This window comes from Macrobrachium nipponense, chromosome 15 (genome assembly GCF_015104395.2).
Source record: "Macrobrachium nipponense isolate FS-2020 chromosome 15, ASM1510439v2, whole genome shotgun sequence".
NCBI classification, from domain to species: domain Eukaryota; kingdom Metazoa; phylum Arthropoda; class Malacostraca; order Decapoda; family Palaemonidae; genus Macrobrachium; species Macrobrachium nipponense.
In genome coordinates this window covers 77,827,714-77,844,223 of record NC_087208.1, presented here as the reverse complement: position 1 = coordinate 77,844,223, position 16,510 = coordinate 77,827,714, and the positions used below count along the sequence as shown (strand labels likewise).

The window sequence follows — 16,510 nt, the reverse complement described above, 5'->3', positions numbered from 1 at the left end:
TGCTTTTCCATCGTATTAAACACACGATAGTTACTTACAAATCTAGTTATGTCTCAAAGCATGCCAACCTAAAAGAAATGTTCACGGGCTCTTCTAAAAGATCTTTCTATGCCTACATGTCCAGCTTAAGTGCTAACATGATCTATGTGTATATCTGTCTCTACTAAGGCTCGAGGAAGAACGACTTGGGCTCGGATATTAGCGGCCCTTTTCCTATTTACTTAACATGACGTCTTTCACAATGAAAACACGTTTTTGTATAAATGCACAAAATTCGGGAACTCGTTACTCTCACCATCCACACAAGCCTTAATCTGAGCTAATCCAAGCTTTAGACACCTGACTTTCAACCAATTCTCGCACACTCCAACCACAAAAATCAACCACACTTTCATTCTCCGGGCATTTATTCTGGAATCCCCCGGACGGAGTTCCACCTGCATTTAACCAGCTACCGCCTCGGGCATCCCATTCATCTGAGAGTGCTTGCGAATTTCCCGCTTTCTGCGCGTCGCGCTTACGTTTTGATTGACTGTCATTGTTCGGTACCGTCGCGACGTTGCTGGCACTATGCCTGCAGTGCCTGTGCCACCAACGTCACGAGGTTTCTTTTGTCGTTCCTCCCTGCGCCCTGTAGCACGAGTTGTTACTCTTATGATGTTCCTGGAGAGAGCATCCGCCATCCTATTACCTTACCCTGGGACATATTCAATTTTTACGATGTCAAACTCTAAAATTCGCTCGATCCATCGAGCTTGGCGATTTGTAATCTCGCTCTTCTTCAACAGACATGTTAATGGTTGATGATCTGTGAAAATCTTTATTTTGTGTCCCAGCAAAAAATAACGGTGTCTCTCCAGCAACCATAAGACCGCTAAAGCCTCTCGATCGAAGGTACTATAATTATTCTCTGCCCTTTTTAATGCTCGTGATGCAAAACAAACTGGCCTTTCATTACCTTCATCGTCAATCTGGGAGATTACTCATCCTATCGCAATATCACTTGCGACTGTGGTCACAAAAAAAGGACGATCGAACCTCGGATAAGCCAAGAGTTCGTCGCTCATTAGGGCATCTTTTAATTTCTGAAAAGCTTCTTCCTCTTTCTCACCCCATTGGAAATCAGGTTGCTTCCCTAATGCATCTAACGGTCTCGCTATCCGTCCAAAGTTCCTAATGAACTTCCGATAGTAACCCGCGAGTCCGTAGAAGCTGGCTACATCTTTCGCATGTTTTGGTCGTGGGAATTCTTTAATTGCTACAACTTTATCGGCACAAGGCTTAAGGCCTTCAGATGTTACTAGGTGACCCAAAAATTCTTATTCGGCCTGGAAAAACGTACATTTTTCTAAATTTATTTTCATACCATGACGCCTTAATGCTTCCAAAACTTGTATCAGGTTGCCTTTATGCTCCTCTACAGTAGCACCAACTACAATGATATCATCTAAATATACAAAAACTCCAATGCTAATTATAGAGGCTAAAAAGCGTATCATTACTTCGTGAAAAATGAGCTGTAACATTTGTAAATTCAAAGGGAAGGAAAATTATATTCATGCGGTTGTCGGCCGATTATTTACTATATAGGCCGTTTTCTCTTTACTTTCATCAACAAGGCAAGCCTGACTTGAGATCCAATGTGGTCGAAAAACTTACTCTCCTTACTTTAAGTAAAAGCACTTCGATCGAGGGCAATGGATAGGCATTATCCTTGTAATGGCATTAGCTTCTGTATTATTACTTAACTAAAATTATCGTTATTTTATTTTATTTTATTTATTTTTTATTTGTTTATTTGTTTACTCATTTATTCATTTATTTTTCCATTTTTTTTAATTATTTTTTTTTTTCTCTCTCTTACTAACCCGGGCATTGACCAGTGATCTTAAATGGACTCGTATCATTAGTACTTGAAAAGAATAACAATCTGGTTTAACTACTAGAGAATCTCAGAGGTCAACACCCAGGTAACTACTACTAATAACAATAAATTTAACATTAAACACTATTGGTGGTGTTCTCAGACAACCACTGGCTATTGAGGAGAGGCTCTAGGGGGGGTGGGCGGGTTTGGTCTCCTACCCTCAAGGTGCAGGACTTGAAACCAACAATAAAAATGAACAAAATAAAATAAAAAAAACATCAACAATTTCCAACAACATTAATGGCAAGCAATATCAGTGAATTGGTTACTACTCATTGACTCTAATAAGAACAATTCGTAATTAAATTACTCAAACTGCAATCACAGATAAATCACAAAAGGGTTCAGTTACACAAATCTGATTAAAAAAAGAAATCGACAAATCACTAGTTGATTGTTTACGTTATTCCTGATAAAATAAAATTTCTCAGACAAATTACTTGAATAACTTATTAAAAATTCATATCAAAAGGAACTATTCTATAATAACATAACAACAATAAACTAATCACCAAAGCCTTTTGATAATATAATATTTACAAAAAAAAAAAACTTTAAACTACAGTGAATAAAACAAAACCAAAGAAACTTGTTTCATTGCGGGTTGCCCACATTTTCATACCCATACTGTTTAAATTCTTCACAAAGACCCCCACTGACAATTATTCACGCTGGTCAGTAATTACTCTCCTCGTGTCCCTTGTGACAAGGAAGGATCCCAGCTGACCCTCCTTCCTCTCTCCACGTCGCCGTCCCCTTCCTCTTGAGGGGAGGGGAGGAGTGTCTTGCTACACTCCCTTGCTGTCGTCAGCCGCCATCCGACGGCTGTCAGCTTTTCTTATTCTACGATCATTCTAACTTCCAACAGCTTGGTCTATGCCAGACGAAGCTTACAGCTCACACTCCCCCATTCATCCTGAAGGTGAATACCGTCTCCTCAACGGCTAGAGGGGCTAGGGGAAGGAGGAAAGTGCCCATCTCCTTCCGACCCATTCCCGCTCTTGAGGGGGGTGTACTGTCCTGTAGGGGGAGTCCCCTACTCCGACAGTCTCACTCTGCTACTCTTCGGGGGGGAGAACTGGTATCCCTCCCGCTGCCCAACAGGGTTTCCCCTGTTCTCTTGGGCGCACACAGCTGACTCCAGGCACTCTTCTTTCCCTTTGGCGGGAAAGACTTTTGGCGGGCGCGCATTGCCGGCCACCATCTTTGGTCCGTTTCTTAGCATCGCCGATGTTCTGCGAAGGCACTGCTGATCACTGTGCTGACGATCACCTCCTTCCACTTGCTATCATAACCAGCGTCTGGCTGGTCTTTATTTGGGGAGTGCAAATCTTCACTCCAATTATACGACACTCGTCCTTTCTGTCTTTCCCTCGCTTATACACTGCATACAGTTTTTCTAGTCTGTTGGCCGTTTTATGCACAGCTCGTGTGTGCGTGTATTTGCCCGTTTCACGATTTCTCACGCTCGGTATTGCAATATCGCACGCCGACTTTCTTCGCTATCTACCGCTCGTTACTTAGACATTTAGTTACGTGAAGGCAAGCTCGAATTTGCTTAACGTATCACTTCAACGTCGGCCCTTTTGTGTTGTTGTTTCATGTGACCGCTCCGTCGTGTATTTTCCGATCATAAAGACACTGAACAATTTGTCACCGAATCCGCGCCTCGAAAGACCCACAGATCGCTATATTTACTGTTAATTAGCGCTTCGCAGCGAACCCCACACCTGACACCAAAATTATGACCCCGACCTGGGTCGCGTGGGATTCTTAAGTTACTGTGGGTCATGCAGAAATCAAACGCTCAGTGATTAATTTAACACCGGTCTTATATTCTAATGAATTTACACAAAGGGCCCGAGTTGGGAAATGAACTTAATATCTATAGTACCGGCGGAATTGAGACCGAGCGAGGAACCGGCAGAGGGCGACGAGGGGAAAGTGCGTCTTTCCCTTCTCTTGACCGACGGCTAACTAACTGACCCTCAAGGAGATGGCTTGGTTTCCTCTCTCCTCAATACCCCCCAGAAACCCCCGATATATTGCTTCTAGGCCATGATTGGGTCTGGCACCTGTCCTTAGGTCTATTGGCCAATGAGTGCCCCTATAAGGGACGCCCATGCCCAGCGGACTTTTTGGGGGATGTTGGGGGTAGGTGACGCTTTCTTCATCTGAGAGAGAATGACCGTTAACGACCTCATGGCGTCTTCTGAGATGTTCAGATATTCTTGGGAAAGTTGTTTATAAGCCCTCTAGAATGGCTTATATATATACACATACATACACATACACATATATATACATATATATGAATTTCTATATATATATATATATATATGCATATATACATATACATTCATACATACATACATATATATATATATATATATATATATATATATACACACACACACACACACACATATATATATATATATATATATATATATATATATATATATATATATATATATATATATATCGTGTGTGTGCAAGCGTAGGTGTGCTTCCTGCATTCACTTCTGATGATGCAATACTCACCATATGCATAAATGCTTATCAATTCGTAGTCCACTTTTTTTATCAATATATTCTCTGTTATTAATGAAATGTTGACTTGACGTCACATCTTCCTATATGATAGCGCTCGTATTTTGACTCCAATTTATTATTTAGTGACAAGAAATTAATCCACTTGACAAGACATATTTGGGAATGTCAGACCTATATTGATGGAATGAAAAATTATCCATTTTTTGAAACATGCCTAGTATATGTAGATCTTGAGTATTGAGAACACAACAAATGGACATGGGACGCAGTTCCTGATTTCATACAAATGAACCTCATGCGTATTATCCACAAACTGTTACAAATAACCATAAGTAATGTTTATCAGTGTTTTGCTGTTCTGAATTTAGATGACTTAATTTCACTTAATTACTCATAACATTTATGGTTATCGTTACCTTTAAGCGTACAAAATTTCAATTTTGATTTTATATTGCCCGTTCTCCAATAATTATGAAGTGGTCTAGGTGTAAAGCAAAAATTAAATACGTTATGCTTATGCTTATGTAACCTTTTACACATCGGCAAAAGAAAAAAACAAATATACAGCTATGGACTGGTATAATCCCAACAGTCTTCCATTACATGTACTAGTCACTGCAGGAGTGTATATCACTTTAATAATAAGATAACAATTACCACAAAGTATCCCTGACCGGTGAGGGGGAAGGGCCTGAGAAATTCTTGCATTGTAAATGTAGTTGTTGACGGTATTAGACGGTAAACCCAACAATGAGACAGCGGTGTGATGTCAAAACTTCCACCGAGGTTTATTTAGTTACTTAGGGTAATTTATGACAGCAATATCAATACTTAATTCAAACCCCCGAAATACTGGCGCTCCTCACAAATCTCAAATTTAATCTTAATAGCAATCGAAACGATACTTGATATTCTTGTGGATGCATATGTATTCCACCCTTCCAATATCTTAACAAATTCATGAAAGGATTCATGAAAATGTGCTGTATTCGAACCTCATTTATCTATAACAGAGTTAACTGATTTTTTTATAATTATTATATACTATGCACGCACTAAGATGGAAAGAGCCGAGATGTCAACATATTCTATGATAAGCTTCCTATGAATAAAACTATGCAATGAAAAATTTAATAAAGGGCAAAATAGCGAAGAATGTTATGGAAAAAATCCTTTCCATAGCTGAAAAGGAAAAAGGATCCTGTGCAAGTGAAAATCTATCGTGTTTCGTGCAAGGATTCAAGTTTGGAACAACGCACTGGAAACTCACTGCAAGTGCTACTGAGCAATCAAGACCTGTGTTATCCCTCATAGCTACAAAAGTAACAAGACCTACGGAGTCCCTCGTTCAGCCTTGAAACGAAATGGTACCCTCATGTCACACATCATGAAAACAAGGATTCATCGTTAAAACAAAATTTAGGTGATTAAATTCTCTTGACGAACAAACTTTGCTTTGATTTAATCTCAATCATTAGCGAGTTCTGTTCTGCTCGCGTCAAAACACCAATATTAAGAAAAATAAATAAAAGATAGAATGTGTGAATACTAAGGGTAAATAGTATATAAAATATGCCATTTTCGACTTAAAGAGCAACCAAACGTTCTCTCGGAACATGTCCGCCGCAAATCTATCAATTACGAATGATTTACTCTTTCCTCTTGATGTTTCCTCTTCCTTCTACGAATAAATATGATATTACATTCTTAGGTCCAAGATTAAGACACGGATAATTGTCTTAATATTCTTTGAAAGAGTGTATACTAAAAAAAACATACACAGCTATATATATATATATATATATATATATATATATATATATATATATATATACATATACATATATATATATATATATATATATATATATATATATATATATATAATATAAACAATAGTTCTAACGAGGCACCCTCGGAGAGCAACGGGAAGTTATCGATTTGAAAAATTCGTTTCTGAACAGGAGCAAATAAAAGACAATATATTACTGAAAGAGATGTACTTATCAATTGAAGGCATGAACTCAAGTAGCATACCACCACATCATGACTAATGTTACGAGAGTGAAGAGCATTTAAATTTCAAATTGGTAACCAGAGAACAGATTTTGTTCCTTATAAAAATGGATTTTGATCCATTTTCACAACCAATAAATACTAGGTAAATTCAAGCTACAGTCCCACAGTGCGGAAAATAATTAGAGGCGTCTGTCTTCCAAAGAGAAGAGGCCACAGATGAAAAGATGAGAGTGGATTTGTTCAATCCAAATGAATTTGGGAAGAGGATCGACAGCAAAATATTTTGGAAATCTTTCAGGTCTGGAATAGATTTGCATAAAGGACAGACAGTGTAATAGTTATTATGCGGTCTTACAAATGTGTCAACCCATGCTCTAACTGAACAAGATATGCATATTAAGGAAATTATGATCGTGTGGCAATATGATTACGGGAACCATTACTGAACTGCCTCCAAGTGTTGCGGAAGAGCGTAAATGAAACAACGACTTCTTTTTAATATAATTTAGGATGATAATGAACCACACTTGCCCTTCTCTGAGTGAGTCTGCTTCTGCTTCAGGTTATACGCATAGACAGTTTGACGCAGAACACATCGGATACGGGACTGCCTAAAGGCAAGTCTGAGTTAAGTCTATTCAGATGTTCCCATTTAAAATATTTATCTACACTGTTTTCGCTCAAGTTCAATAATCATTTTCAATTTTACCTCGACAAAGATGACATAAATGAAATGCCACTGAATAATAAGAACCCCTTTACTATCTAGTTCCAGGAGACTTAACGGATGAAGTAATCTATTTCCCTCTTGGCTTGAATAGGTAACATTCGCATCTTTATATAAGGAGATTTCGTTTAAGCTGAATAGCGGTCAGTTTATTTTTGTTTATAGAGAAATAACTATCTGCTCTCAACTTAACGATGGCTATCAATTTTTCTTGTGAATGAAGACAAAATCTTTTTAGTTTTCAAAAACAGAATCGAATTAAGTCAGTATAATCAAAATACAAATACAAAAACATACGAATTACGCCTGCATGATTAAAATATACATAAACAATTAGCCGAATTAAGTCTGAATTGTTGGAATTTAAAAGTTAAATATAAATCGAATTACGTCTTTGTACTTTGAACATAAATAACAAATTAGTTGCGTGATGCTACGAGACTTTCGCGATTATCAAGTCACTACAGCTGCGATCGACTAGCTTGAAAGCATCATTACCAAGGCTTGGCAGACTACCAGTCAGAAATCGGAAACACTTATGTCCAGTAAGTTGTCAGGGGACGATATTGAAAAACGCCTACTCGGTGGCCGTGACTCTCCTATCTTTTCCTTTTGTAGTGACTAATCGTCCCATTAAAATCATCTCCTATTAGAACGCAAAGCTTCTTTTATTTTTATTAGCGTTCTTAGCCTTGATTCTGAGTGTGTTTAATTTACTGAGAAGGTGACGAGACCATTGATTTAAACATATTAACAATTCATGGTTTCCCCTTCGGGTTTAGTGACGAAAGTAGAGATAATGCAAACAATGGGGATTTAGTCTTGTGTTTAACAATCTTCATGACCTCCCCAGCAGATGAAAAGAAAAAAAAAAAGAGTAAGAGAATGAAAGAAAGGAGAACGAATGGGCCTTTGTTCTTACAGGAAGCTCAAGGACTCCTGACGAAGGGAAAAAAGACAAAAGAAAAGAAGCAATGGAAATGAACTCCAAACAGCAGAGAGAGAGAGAGAGAGAGAGAGAGAGAGAGAGAGAGAGAGAGAGAGAGAGAGAGAGAATTATTGCAAACTACGACTCCAAACTGTTAGGTCCATTTCTCCATTGAAAGACAAATTAAACCTAGCGCCACCTTTTACTTGTCTACTACGTGAAAAGAGCTGTTACCAGATGATTATATAATCTCTGACGATGTGGAATTATTTTGAAGAACTGCATAATGCTGGTATGAAATAAAAGAAATTTGCTAAAAGCTCAGATGTCGTTGTATAAAGAATTAAAAGGAAAGGTTACCTAAAGGCGGAGTTTATACAAATGGCTGACCGGGGTGAATCAAGGTAATTGATGGATGTAATCCAGAAAAAAACAACTAATTATTCGTACCAGGGAAAACAAAAAGATTACTGGAATTAAAGTATTTACTGATAGAAGGTTGTAATATATTTGAAAGTTAGAAGGATGCATGCAATAAATTATTAAGCATGGACTTATTATTAAACTACTGAGTTATTTTACTCATGGATTTACAATTCGAATATTACAGAATGTATAATGTCAGCTATACTATGTTGAAAAGTATCTGATACTTTCATGTTCTGACTAGAAACTTATGTAGGATTCTGTAGAATCAAAATGAATTATACAATGTCATTAATTTTTATGCACTTGTATAATTGCATCACAATAAATACGCTCTATTCCATTTTACACATCCTTTCTTTTTCATTCGTTGTCCCTCGTCTTCTAAAGACAAAAAATCCTGTCTAATTATGTTAGGCATTCTGGACCTTTAGCTCGACTAATGGCATTAGTAGCAGAATTAGCAAACAATACTTTTTGGACATTACCAGTGCAATCTTCTTAAAGCTGGACGTCACTCCGTAAAATATTGTGGATCCCATGAAGGAAGGAAATAGCAGTATAACTTCTTTGAGGTCAGTTAGCAGTCTTTTGAGAGTTGTATGTCATATAATAAATGAGACAAAGTAGGCTAACTCACAACGTATCCTGATTTTTCGACCAGACTAATATATTATGCTTAAAGAGGTTCTGTGATGCCAAAATAAATAAAGAATCAGAAAGACCCAAGATGGAACGATAATAAACAATACTAATAAAAATAGTAATAAACAAAGATTGTGAATATATCATGACAGTGCAACAGTTTCTAAAACGAGTATTACCGGTTTTTGTAAAACACTCTACGTATTGCAGCTTTCATTTAACTTTACGAGGCGTAAACAATTAAAGCTTTCGTTTTAACACAATTCAAACAATTATTTTTAGCATTTAGGGTGATTAATCTCTTATATTTATGAACAACTGTAAAGCACATATTGGAAAACATAGGCAAGTTGTGGAGAGAGAGAGAGAGAGAGAGAGAGAGAGAGAGAGAGAGAGAGAGATATCCTCGTTTTTCTTGCTGATTTCTCCAGAAATCCATTGAAAATTCGAACAGGACTGAGAAATGCATTCAGCACTTCATCTAACACGACCCATGGACAAATGTAAAATTTTATATTCCAATTATTGCTTGTGTTATACTAGTGTGTCCCCTGTATGGCGGTTGTTATTGTATATATCTGGTAAATGGAACTAGCAGATATTATATATACATATACATTTTCATATACATACACACACACACACACACACACACACACACACACATATATATATATAATATATAATATATATATATATATATATATATATATATATAATATATATAAATAACATCGAGAGGAAGACGAACGAAAACCACACATCACCAACCTGTCTTATTTCATTGCCAATACTTCGTAATTATCTACATAATTACCTCATCAAGGCTGTACATTAAAGGCAAAAAACTTATAAGTATATAGCCTAATAAGAGTAAGAACGAAATAAATAAAAACACAACCGCCCCAGAGGTGAGACAGAAAGGAACTAAATGGAAAGAAACCAGGACAGAAAGAAATTAAGCTTAATGCAATTGACTTGCAGATGTAAGAGTATTTAAGGTTGGTACGAGTTGTGGTTGTATCTGCCCATTTAGTTCCTTATTGTCTCACCTCTGGGTCGGTTGTGTTTTTATTTATTTCATTCTAAATCTGTTATATTTTAGATGAATTCTAAGATACTAATATAAGTTTTCTTTTATCTTTAATTTAAGCGCAGCCGTGAGGAGGTAATTCTGTAGACAATTACGAAATGTTGGCAATAAAATAAAGAGACATTCTAGTGTTGTTCGGTTTTCGATCGTATCTTCATAAACTCAAAACTACTTACATATGATGAGTTAAAACATTTCCCATAATATTAAATAACTCTCAGTTCAAGACTGCTTAATTAAATCTATCATAGAATGGTAATCTTAAAAAAAAAACAATTGTCCGGTTAACAAGACGTAACAATCTTTTGTGTTGGATTTCCCTTTTCTATTTCGTGGGTTAACTTTTTTTCAATGTTATCTGTAGTCTAAAAAATCTTATACCTTGAAAATGTAAATGGTTATCATGTTGCAGCTCATGATACTAAATCTTATATCTAAAGCTGACGGTCGGACTATGTGTGTGTGTTTTTGCCCACTCGTAGCCACGATAGTCGACTTATATAAGCCTACCTCAAAATTCTGAGCTAAAAATCTTAAGGTCGAGTTGTGCACCGCGATTTACGGTATTACAATTACATATGTAAATGATAAATCCGCGACCAGTAGTATGCATGTATGTATGTAGTATACAATACATACATAAACACACACACACACACACATATATATATATATGTATGTATTGTATACTACATACATGCATGCATACTACTGGTCGCAGCGTTTATCATATATATATATATATATATATATATATATATATATATATATATATGTATAGTATATATATATGTATATATATATATATATATATATATATATATATATATATATATATATTATTACATATATATATATATAATTATATTTATGTGTGTGTTAGCGGCAATGTGTGAAAAACAGGTGTTCTAATGGATACCTAGGCAATATATACAATGCCTGAAATTTTTACGCAAGGTATGAAATATCTGTGTTGCCTAGGCATTATAAAAAATGACAAATACTCATCTAGCAAAGTGTAAATTGAGGAAGGTCTTTTCAACTAAAATGTCAGAAAAAATTATCTGTTGCTACCGCTCAGTCCATGGGAAGCGGCCAAGGGCTCGCGTGAGGAGTATGTGCAGGACTAAGTGCTAAAGTAAGAAAAATGCCTTTGTGTAGAGAAGAAAATTAAGTATAATTCAAACTGCCATTCTAGCCTTCATTGTTGGCACTACAGTGTAAGTCATGACATTTGTTATGTTTGAATGTTTGGTTTGTTTGGTGTATATGTGTATGTAATATATTAATATATATATTTATATAAACTATATATATATCTATATAATCTAAATGAATATAATAATCTAAAATCTTAAATATATAAATAAAAATATATATATAAATCTATAATAAATATATACAATATATATTAATATATATTATATCAATAATAAGATATGTGTGTATAAATAAATAAATAAATATATATATATATATATATATATATATATAAATATATATATACACTCAAAAATTCAAACATTAAAAATGGTACATATATTTATATGTGCATATATAACATAAGTATAATGATTATTACGGACTCACATTTGTTTTTAAACCAACAGCCCTCAAAAGCCTTGCATTTTCTTTGCTTTCCTGAGCGCCGTTGAACGTCATAATCTTTTTATATCACAATCGCAAACCTACATTCAAAGCCCTTTCGAAAGCGATTACTGACAAAAGTAATAAAAAATAAATAAAAATAACCAACATGACTTTCTTTTATTTACTCCTTTCGTTTACTCAGTATCACGTGATTTACTTCAAGTGTGTTGCTAGTTTGACACAGAGAGGAGATTTTATTTTGAAAGCAATCTGATAACAGTTTGTATACTGTAATGACACAGAACCATGAATTATTGTTAAAATGGGGACGGTGGAAGTTTCAAAGCCATTCGACCTAAGAAATGCAACTTAAATAGTAGTACAAGTTATTAACAGTAATTTACAAGTAACTCACAACGAGTCATAAGAAATTTGATGAGGAAAATATGCATACCACTGAACGAATTAATTCATGTTCAATTCGACACTTACTTAGCGACGATTGGCATAAACGTTATCTCCTGATTGCAATGCAACAGACCTGGAGGCAATGCAAGAATTTTTTTCATTTTACTTACATTATGATGATTCGATATTATTTCCACCTTAACAACAGACTTTTCTTTAATAATTCTGAGAACAAATATAAAAGCATTCACATCGAAGAGCGTTCGCAGGGCACAAATTTACAAACTTCCGTTTGGACATTCACGTCTCAACAAACTATACATTCCTATCTTTCCCAAACCTGACAACTACTTGCCAGGTAAGAGTCGCATCTTTGATCAAATTTCATAACAAACAAACAAACCTAACAAAACCATAACCTCTTTAGGAAAGGTCATTACTTTTTTCACTCCGTACGCACATTACGCAGAATTGACTAACCTTCTCCGGCTTATATAAACACTGAATATTTATTGTGAAATGCTTTCATGAAAAGATTACAAGTACTTTCACAGTGTATTACAGTTACGTAGATATTAAAATCAACTGGCTCCCTTAAATTTCCATGTGTTTACATTATATTTCCATTTTATTGAATGCATTATTATTACTATTATTATTATTATTTTTTTTTTTTGCTCTATCACAGTCCTCCTATTCGACTGAGTGGTATTTATAGTGTGGGGTTCCAGGTTGCATCCTGCCTCCTTAGGAGTCCATCACTTTTCTTACTATGTGCGCCGTTTCTAGGATCACACTCTTCTGCATGAGTCCTGGAGCTAGTTTTTCTAGATTTCTTTTCAGGGATCTTGGGATTGTGCCTAGTGTTCCAATTATTATTATTATTATTATTATTATTATTACTATTATTATATTATTATTATTATTATTATTATTATTATTATTATTATTATTATTATTATTATTATGTTAAAAAGAATTGCAGAATAAAGCGAATTGATTTTATATATTGTTTTTTTCTATTTTCCTTACAATTCGCTTCTCAGGCTCAGCGATGCTTTAGAGTAACTGAAGGTAATCTTTTATTAGAACAGGATATCACGTCCAGGTCAAGCAGGGGTCGTCGTCAGTGCCGGTATTATTCCGTAGTCGTAGTTCAGTTCCGGGCTGGGGTCGTCTTTGGTTTAGGGCTGGTGTTGGTGCTGGTATAGCTGGTATCACGTGAAGTTTCGATCTTCTCGCAGGTGATCTTTGGACGAGTCGGTTGAAGGGACGGTAGCAAGAAAATCTGCGGGCCGGTAATTACAGCGGGTCGGACCTTGAGTTGGATTCTCATTGGTCGGGCCGGTCTTGGGCGAAGTCGTGGATCTCTGTTGTTGTTGTTTTTGATTTAGCTGACCTTGTGTCAGCACGGGCTCTTGCTCACAGAGCAGCCCGTAAAAAAAATTCGTACGCCAACAGCATCTGGTGTTCCCAGGCGGTCACCCATCCAAGTACTGACCAGACCCAACGTTGCTTAACTTCGCTGATCGGACGAGAAGCGGTGCTTTTCAACGTGGTATGGCCGTTGGCAGACGTGGATCTCGCGTCGAAGGTCTCGGTGATTCTATCATGCGAGCGCCATAGTAGTGTGACTGGGGGAGAACGTCAGGAATTCCGTCTGTAGCAGGAGTCCCTATCATCCTGTGGGGGTGCTCCTGATTATCTGGAATTGTCGGGGGGGGGGGGGGGGGGGGGGCGGGGGGGGGGGGGGGGGGGGGGGGGGGGTGGGGGGGGGGGGGGGGGGGGGGGGGTTTGTTCGCTGCCCTCCGGGCGGCGGTGGGAAGGAGAAACGTTTCTTGAGTGATGTTTAACTTTGGTTTCTCCTTCCCTATATGCAGTGCTTCTAACAGGCGCAGACGTCGGAGATCCGTTGTCTGGTCTATTATTTCGATATTAGGGATAATATCATTTATCTTTATCCGTTTGTTATGAGCAGTCCTGCCGTGGTTGAATATGGCTCCTTCTTGGGCGTGGCAGGAGATTCGCTTGGAGAAACGCATGGAGGTCATACCGATGTATTTGCCGAGGCATCCTCGGACAGGGCATGTGTAACGGTAGACCACACTCGTCTTTTTGAAGGGATCCTGCAGGGGCGCCGAAGGGGTGTTTCTCATCACCAGGCTGCTCGTCTTCTTCGTTTTATAATATATAATTAGTTTAATATTTTTGTCTGGGTCGGTGGGGCTAACGTTTTCCTCGATGATCTTTTTGAGGGCTTGTTCGTCCTCCTTGTACCTCCGGTGGAAGTGCCCATTGTAGAAAAGCTTGATGGGTTCTGCAACGTCGGGGCAGGGTTCCTGGTGGTACCAGGCTTGAATATTTTTCTTTATTGATTCATCAACAGCACGATTGGTGTGTCCGTTTTCGACGAGGACCTGGGCGGCGCGCCCCAACTCAATGTGTGTGTCATTCCAGGAGGAGCAGTGTGAGAGGGCTTTTCTGACTAAGGCGCTGATGATGGAGCGCTTATACCTCTCAGGGCACTCGCTCTCACCGTTCATGCACATTCCCAGGTTCGTCGGCTTCGTGTACACCTTCGTGCTGAAATCGGAATCTTGCTGTTCGCCAAGGACGTCAAGGAAGGGGAGGTGGCGGTGAGGCAGCTGTGGTCGTGGAATGCACGTCGCATGTGCTCTATCTCATCCTGGGAGTCGGCGCAGACGAAGGTATCATCAACGTAGCGCACGTACATCCTCGGTTTGCTAGATTTCTGAAAGACCCTCTCTTCGACGGTACCCATATAGAAATTGGTAAAAAGGACTCCAATTTCTACAATGGTATTTATTATTATTATTATTTTTTTTTTTTTTTTTTTTTTGCTCTATCACAGTCCTCCAATTCGACTGGGTGGTATTTATAGTGTGGGGTTCCGGTTGCATCCTGCCTCCTTACGAGTCCATCACTTTTCTTACTATGTGTGCCGTTTCTAGGATCACACTCTTCTGCATGAGGCCCGGAGCTACTTCAGCCTCTAGTTTTTCCAGATTTCTTTTCAGGGATCTTGGGATCGTGCCTAGTGCTCCTATGATTATGGGTACGATTTCCACAAGGCATACCCTCCCATATCCTTCTTATTTCTATTTTCAGATCTTGATACTTATCCATTTTTTCCCTCTCTCTCTCTTCAACTCTGGTGTCCCATGGTATTGCGACATCAATGAGTGATACTTTTTTGTTCTGACTTTGTCATCAACGTCACGTCTGGTCTGTTTGCACGTATCACCCTATCCGTTCTGATACCATAGTCCCAGAGGATCTTTGCGTGATCGTTTTCTATCACTCCTTCAGGTTGGTGCTCGTACCACTTATTACTGCAAGGTAGCTGATGTTTCTTGCACAGGCTCCAGTGGAGGGCTTTTGCCACTGAATCATGCCTCTTTTTGTACTGGTTCTGTGCAAAAGCCGGGCATTCACTTGCTATGTGGTTTGTTTATGGTTTCATTTTTCGTATTGCACTTCCTACATATGGGAGAGATGTTATTTCCGTCTATCATACTTTGAACATATCTGGTTCTTAGGGCCTGATCTTGTGCCGCTGTTATCATTCCTTCAGTTTCCTTCTTTAGCTCTCCCCTCTGTAGCCATTGCCAATTGTCATCGCTGGCTAGTTCTTTAGTCTGTCTTCATGTATTGTCCGTGCATTGGTTTGTTGTGCCAGTCCTCTGTCTTTCTGTCTTTCTCCTGTCTCTGTATATTTCTGATGGGTCTTCGTCTACTTTTATTAGTCCTCTTCCCATGCACTCTTTAGCCACTCGTCTTCACTGTTTTTCAGATATTGCCCCAGTGCTCTGTTTTCGATGTTGACGCAGTCCTCTATACTTAGTAGTCCCTCTCTCCCTCCTTCCTTTCGTGTTATGTATAGTCTGTCCGTATTTGCTCTTGGGTGTAGTGCTTTGTGTATTGTCATTGTTTCCTGGTTTTCTGATCTATGCTGCGGAGTTCTGCCTTCGTCCATTCCACTATTCCTGCGCTGTATCTGATTACTGGCACTGCCCATGTGTTTATGGCTTTTATCATATTTCCGGCGTTGAGTTTTGACTTGAGTATCGCCTTGAGTCTCTGCATATATTCTTTCCTGATCGTGTCCTTCATCTCTTGGTGTTTTATATCTCCTCCTTCCCCATTATTCCCAGGTATTTGTATCCTGTC

The 16,510-nt window shown here is 37.9% G+C and overlaps 1 non-coding gene across 1 annotated transcript; it reads right to left on the bottom strand.

The window, feature by feature from the left end:
• Nucleotides 1-13,771: 13,771 nt before the first annotated feature.
• LOC135195102 (5S ribosomal RNA) lies at nucleotides 13,772-13,891 on the bottom strand. The gene has a single exon (XR_010310070.1). It is a non-coding gene; the product is annotated as a 5S ribosomal RNA (ribosomal RNA).
• Between the last annotated feature and the right edge of the window lie 2,619 nt (nucleotides 13,892-16,510).